The sequence below is a fragment of the Nesoenas mayeri genome, assembly GCF_963082525.1.
Source record: "Nesoenas mayeri genome assembly, chromosome: 1".
In the NCBI taxonomy this organism is placed as follows: domain Eukaryota; kingdom Metazoa; phylum Chordata; class Aves; order Columbiformes; family Columbidae; genus Nesoenas; species Nesoenas mayeri.
This window is the reverse complement of record NC_137541.1, coordinates 20,463,905-20,470,920: the sequence shown is the minus strand read 5'-3', so window position 1 is coordinate 20,470,920 and position 7,016 is coordinate 20,463,905.

The following is a 7,016-nucleotide window of genomic DNA, read 5'->3' as shown; positions in this document are numbered from 1 at the left end:
TAGGCATAAAAAAATGTTTATCATCAAATTACAATGAAAGATTATCTTAGGGAACAAGAGAATGAAGGCTCTTCAGGCCATGATTAGGCCGTGTGAGTGTAACCTGGTGTTTTGGGGGAATTTGCCTATGAGGTAATTTAAATAATCCTAGTTCTTGTTATGAAATTGCTGTGTTGTTAAACTTCAGTGCATAGCTAGCCATCAGAAAATCAATTTTCCAACACCTCACCCCACCCTTTTGGAAAAAAGTTATAGCACAAACAATCTATCACTAACAAGTGGATCAACAGCAGTTGAACTAAAGATAATACCCAATGGAAAACCTGTTTATCTCTGGGGAAGTACATACAAAAAATTGGAAAAACCCCAAACCAAAGAACAAAGAAGCTTTCTTTTGTAGTAGCGGGCTTCTTTTTATTGAGGGTACAGTAAAACAAAGAAAGGGAAAAACCATAGGATAGAAGAGGATTTAGGAAAAAAGTTTTATGGGGGAAGAGGAACTTGCCCAACCTTACGGAACAGCAAAGACAGGCAGAACAAGTGTTTTGACCCAGACTCATAGCTACACTTCTCCTGCTGCACCTACCCTGAGGAAATAGCAGTGGGAACAACCTGCAGAGGTTTCTGTGCTCTATAGTTGTATTTCTCCAGTGCAGTAAACAGTGTCAGAGAATATTCTGAAGGACTGGAACTTGCTCTTCTTCATCCTGCTACACTGTCAGTATGGTCCCTGGCATGGGACCTCTGCCCAGAAGACTCTCCTTACATGAGACGGCCCTTTCCAACCAGGCAGGTTGGATGGGGCCACCCTGTTCTGTTTATTGTTATAGCTGTGAGCCATGCTGGCTACAGAGCCTAAGAGCAATATTAGAGTTTATCACTTTACTGGTGGACATGTAGTGTTTCCTTCCACATATCTTTTGTGGATTCTTAGTCCCTCCTCAAGTTCCCTTCTATATTGAAATAAGCAAGCATGTTTGTTTAACATGCTATGGCAATGGTATGGGAGATGTTCACTAGCAAGTTCCTCTCATAAGAAAATTTGCCTTTGTTGCATTTTCAATAGCAATTTAATACTTTTAATAAAAAAATGCAAGGTAAATCAGATAGATTTTCACTGATTGTGTCTCTTGTCCCCTGTAAGGGTGGCCTTGCAAAACTTCCAGTGAAAGAGATGGTCCAAAGATCTATTCACATATTGGGATGGATGGATGCTACTGAAAAAAAAGGGTAATGTACAGTCAATGAGTGGCCAGCCTATGTTAATAATAGGTTGGAGGTAGTCTTTTGCTGTTTTGTTCCCCGTAATTGTTTTGTTTGTCCAGATTCTCAACATTCATGGTAGTCTTGAACACTTCTATGTAATTTCCAATTAAGAAATAAATGGCTTCCAGTAGAATTACCAAAAGAGTCGCGTCCATCCAAATATGCAAGTAACTTAACCTTCACATCTCAACATACCAAGATCCCTGTGTCTAGCTTCAGGAATAATGTGTTCTTGATACTTTACAGGAATGCACCCCATCACCTTCCAAATCACAGTAAGCTTTGTTGATTGTTCTGTGTTGAGCTTCCCAAAGCTAATGGACATATGTGTCACCTCCCACTGTCCCACTGTAGCTTATGAACCTGCTGGTCTCCTGCTTTGTCCCACCCTCCACCACCATTGCAGCCACAGTCTAAAGTGACAGGCTCTGCAAGGAAAATATACCTGGTGGCTCACTAGCAGTGTTTTTCTCATCTTTTTACAAAAGTTGCCTTTCATACACAAAAGTTTTGCAACCTCTGTTGTTTACCTTAGACCCATAAATATGTGCAAGCTTTCTCAGATGAGCAAAATCATTTAGTAATGTTCAGGTGGTAAATGAATAGCTTCACAAATGCCTTCAAGTCCTAGACCTTTGCTGCAGCACCCTTCCTCTTTCCTTGCCAGGTAATTCCTCATCCATGGTTTTCATCACACTTTCTCATTCCTGCAGGTCTAGGCCATGACTGAAAATTGATGGTGAAGTTCACCACAAGGAAGGATCTTGTTTAACTGGGTGGCCCTTTGAAATCCAAGGTGGTTGCATACACACTGATACACATACCACCAGAGACTGAAGGCACTCTGACCTTCAGGTGTGACAGAGATAAAGGAACAGTCAGTGTAACACAGTGGGAAGGAGATTGTCTATTTATCTACAATTTTTCCCTTGTTTTATGTTCTAAATTACTCATTTGTGCTACTTAGACAAGGTGAAAACTCCACCAACTGTGCTCATAGTGTGAATGGCTTTTCTTGTGACACTTCCACATCTCACAGTGTATTGTATAAAAAGGTCCCAAAAGACCTACGTGGTCTTTTGCCAGTAGAAGTGCAAGTAATGAGAACATGCACTGTGGCTACAAACACTTTGGCCTGTGGTGCTCTTGCAGCTTGATTTTGTCATCACAGATGATGAATCAACAGAAGTATGAGTTCCAAATTCTGTAACACAGAGGAAGTTTGAGTTAAATTAAATTCTGTTCTCATAATACAAATTAACTGGAAAATAATGACAGAGATCATATTATGAATTATAAGTCTGAATCACACCCCAAAACTGGCAACAATCACTTTTAGGGGGACAAACATTTTGTACCTTTGGGAATACTCACACTGGAGATAATGCAATGTTCTTCAGTTAATATTGGTTGCTCACAGCCTATGGTCTGTTATCCAGATGACTAAATCACAAATGCATGCTCAGAGCTCTAATTTAGACTTGGCTTGGCTGTCTCTGTACACACTGTATCTGTCATGTTTAGCTACTGCTGATATTTTGCTATCAATACAAGTGAATCACCCTCTGAATCACTTCAGATTTTCTCTCAGAGCTCTTTTAAGAGCCATTATAATACTGTTATTCTGAATGTCAGCTCTCAATTAACTGAAAGGGCTGAAGTCAGTGGTAAGACTCACCAACAGCTGGAAAGGACTCCAAAGTCACATGGTAAATCAGCTTTCCAGCACTCCTCTTTTCTTTTTGTCTTCTCCTCCCTGTTTGCTTGTCCTGCTCACTATGTCAGATTCATAAGACTCTGGGATGGGGAATTTCTCTGGTTAGTGAATCTGCAAAACATTATTGATTCCCAGATAGTGGAAATAAATTTGAAAAGCGAAGACAGTATCCTACCCCAGCTGAAGCAGGTATCTTCATGTTCTTTGAAAACACTTCCCTGAAACTTTAAGATATAAAAGTTTCCCTGCTGAAACAAAACCAAGACCCTAGTCATGTAGGATTGTCACCTGAATTTGAATCCATGTTTTAAGATCAGCTCTGATTCCTAACTGTATTTTCATTCACCACCCTTGATTTCTTACTATTTTTTTTTCTGTAAAAATGGATGTTTATACAATGTGTTCATAAGAGAGACACATGCCACAGAACAGTTAAATGAAACACTTGACAGAATACACTTTTCTAAAAATTTTCCAATAGTTATATTTTTCAAATAAGTTTATTGATTTCACTGGTTTTTTTTCAATTTGAACAAGAAGAAATCAATATTTTGAAGTGATTCATTATTAGCATAAGTAATAGAATTCTCATTAGAATTAATGTTTAGTATAGCAAGAAGTTGTGGTTCATTTGGTTTCCAAGCTGGAATAGTGATGCTTTTAAAACACCAGAATTTCCTTTAAAATTAAAAATGCTTATTTTCACCTTGTTCCTTGTAACAATACATTGGTGGAACAAACCATCCTAGGGCAGCATGTTTTGTTTCACACAGTACATACAAGGACTTTTGCCTAAGGCAATAATCCATGGCATAAATACCTAGACAACCAGAAATACAAGCCTGTAGCCAAAGAATGTTAATGTTTCCAGGATGGTTATGCCCACAGGGATTATGTTGGAAGGCCTTCCAGGACCACAGAGTGCTGCGAGTGGCAACCTGCAGCTCTCAGGGTTGTTGCTTCTTCTATGTGACTAGAGGACCCCCAGGGCAGCTGGAGAGGCAGACTGGTGCAGAGCTTGACCCTCATCAGTCCATCCTACTGTGATATATTCTACATCTCTGCTGCTATCCCTGACATATCTTTTCAAATGACCAGCTAATCAGATCTCAACAAGGAACAAGCAGAAAGAGCTCACCAGCTGGTAATGCTTCTTATCGCATCTGTAAATCAGTTCTACATTTCAGTTTCTGCAAGCTTGACACAGCACATGGTAAGAGGCACTGTGCCTTCCATCACTCTGAATTAACAGTGATAATAATAATGCTTAACCTTTGTAGAGCTCTTTCTATCTTCACAATGCTTAACTAACATTAGCTAATCACATTACAATAGCTGGGCTGTTTATCATTCCTGCTTTTTACAGTGCCATGAATAATCCGATAATTATTTCTCTAGCTCATATAAATAGCTTGTCCACTCTCCTGTCATTTTCTATTTTGCTTAAGCTATAAATATCTGATATGAACTGAAGAAATGAAGAGGTTTGTCAAGCTCATCCTGAACTAAAGCATTTAATTGCATTAACCTGGTAGATCTGAGAGTAAATATAAGTAAACTCCATGCATTCTTTTACTGTATTTTTACATTTATGTCCCTAATTATAGGCATTTGCTAAGGATTATATTGTTTGAGAATGAAAATATGTGAACTGTTTTGTCTGGAATCTGTTCATATCAATTATTTAAAAGCACTCTGTATTTATTGTTTCAAACATTAAGTACTGACATAGTATGCCAATGCCATACTGTAGTAAAGTATACGCTATAGTGGTCATAGACTGTGGATAGCAGCTTGCAGTTCAGTATTCAAATTGATATTTATTGTGAGAAGCAGCAAAGTCTGTGTCTTTCCCACATCCTCATCAAGAAATATATAACTTCCAGCTTCAGATAATCAGCAGAAGGATCAGGAAATATGGATTGCAAACTTCCACATTTTATCCAGGGTTAGGTATTCATGTGGAATGACCACTCTATAGCAAATAAATAAACGTATTTCTATATTCAGAAGTGAAACTAATTTATTTGACAAATAAATGTTTGTATTCTACTTTTCCAGTGGAACAGAACTATTGCATTATCTCATGAGATCTACTGTGGTTTGGATCATGGTTGCTTTTCAGAGGTATTGAGTTTCTCAGCTAGAGAGAATGCAAACTCTTTTGCATTGGTGGTGTATTTTCTTTGGGATCCTGACTCCTGATTTCTATTCTAAGATCCAATTGCTTTGAGCTTTCATTCCTGGGCCTCTGTACTTCACACTCCTTGCATTATCGGGGCCTAGCCTTATCTAAGATAGACACAAACTATACTACATCCTTACTACCATCTGCAACAGAACCAGTTATCTCTGCCTCAGTCTCTAAGAGACAAACAGATCCCATTATTATTCCTTTATTAATACAGTTTTGCGTGGATGGTGCTTTATAAGGAAAAGATGAGTCACTGTTCCAAGAGGTTTCACCCTATAAATTAGATGTGGCAGAAGAAATGACGACAGTAAAATGATTGGGGAAGGAATACATTTTAATATATGAATTTATTGAAATATTTTATGACAAACTCCCTTTATGTTCATATCTTGTTTGTCCAAGATATACAACTCAAACCCAAAAGATAAGGGACTATGTCAATTCCTCTTGTAAACTCAGCTCTTCTGTAAGTGCAGAGAGAACAGGACTTGCTCCTAAGAAGATACTGCAGCACTTTGACAACAAAAATTATTCATAGCCACCAAAAGAGATATTAAAATGAATAATGACTCATCTCAACAAGCACTGAACTGCAGTCTTAATCCCAGTCCTAGGGGAAGAAGGATAACAGTCATAATGCTCCCATGTGCAAAACAAACAATTACTGGGAAAAATGGTGGTTTTGGCTGTCCTGCCTGTGCATTGTTAGTATCTTGTACACCTGTACAAAAGAACATAAAGTGTTTATTTTCCGAGGTACTTCTTGCAATGGTAAAGTTAGATGTACTTTATTCCTTCAAACCAAATTAGTACAAAGTATTTCAGTGCTTGTCATCTGGGCGGTCACACAGCTCAAGATAGTTTTATTGTTTTTTATGTTTTTTATGTTATTATGTTTTATTGAAAAGACGTAACAAGATACCTAAGAGGAAGAGAAGGTGACATCAAGAGGAATCACCAGCAATCCCAGACAGTTTCTGTCTTGTTTTCCTGTAACAGACATCTACCTTGCAAGTCCCGCAGTTCTATGTAGACCCATCAGGAGACCACTGATGCAGACCAGGCCGGCTCTGTGGGATGCAGAAGGCATGGCAGAGAAGCGGCTCCCAGCAGCACATCAGGCTGCCTGCTTCATTTCCTCTGGCAGATCTGGAAGAAATTCAGGTTGGGATGAGCATGGGTGAACTGTAAATAAGAGGAATGTGTTTGTCTCTGTCTGGAAGGTTTTCTATGTGTGAGACAGTCATGCATGAAGCATGGTGTTTCTTCAGGACCACCCTGTGTTGTTTTGAACGGTGTTCACAAAAACCTGACTGTGAGGGTAGTAAACAAAGGGAAGGCTGTGGCTGTGTCAGGAGAGCAGCTGCTCTCACTCTGGAGAAGCTCCCACTAATTGACCATGTGCTTATTGTGTGTTCCTACATTGCCACCCTCTGACAAACCGGTGGATTAAAACACTGCTGTCCGATGGACAGCTGAGGTTCGAGCAAGGCGTATTCATGAAGTATGAGCCTGAATACAAGATTTTGGAAATGCATTGATACTATCATGGTTTGGCTTGAATTTAATATATTTCAGGTTCTTTACTGAGTCTTACTGGATATTTCTCATCTATTTGTTTAAAAGCTGATTTGGGGATGTGTAGCAGAAAGGGAATTCAGCTCAGTGCAAAAACCTAAATCAGTCTCTATGAGTGTTCCCTCAACTTCTGAAGGAATGAAAGATGAGAAGTGGTGCTATCCTGTGTATGATAAAGAAACTAAGTCATTTTCTATACAGGATAAGAGCAGAGAGTATTTATTGGGGGTTCATGGAAGCAGGAATACCAAAACTTTAAGG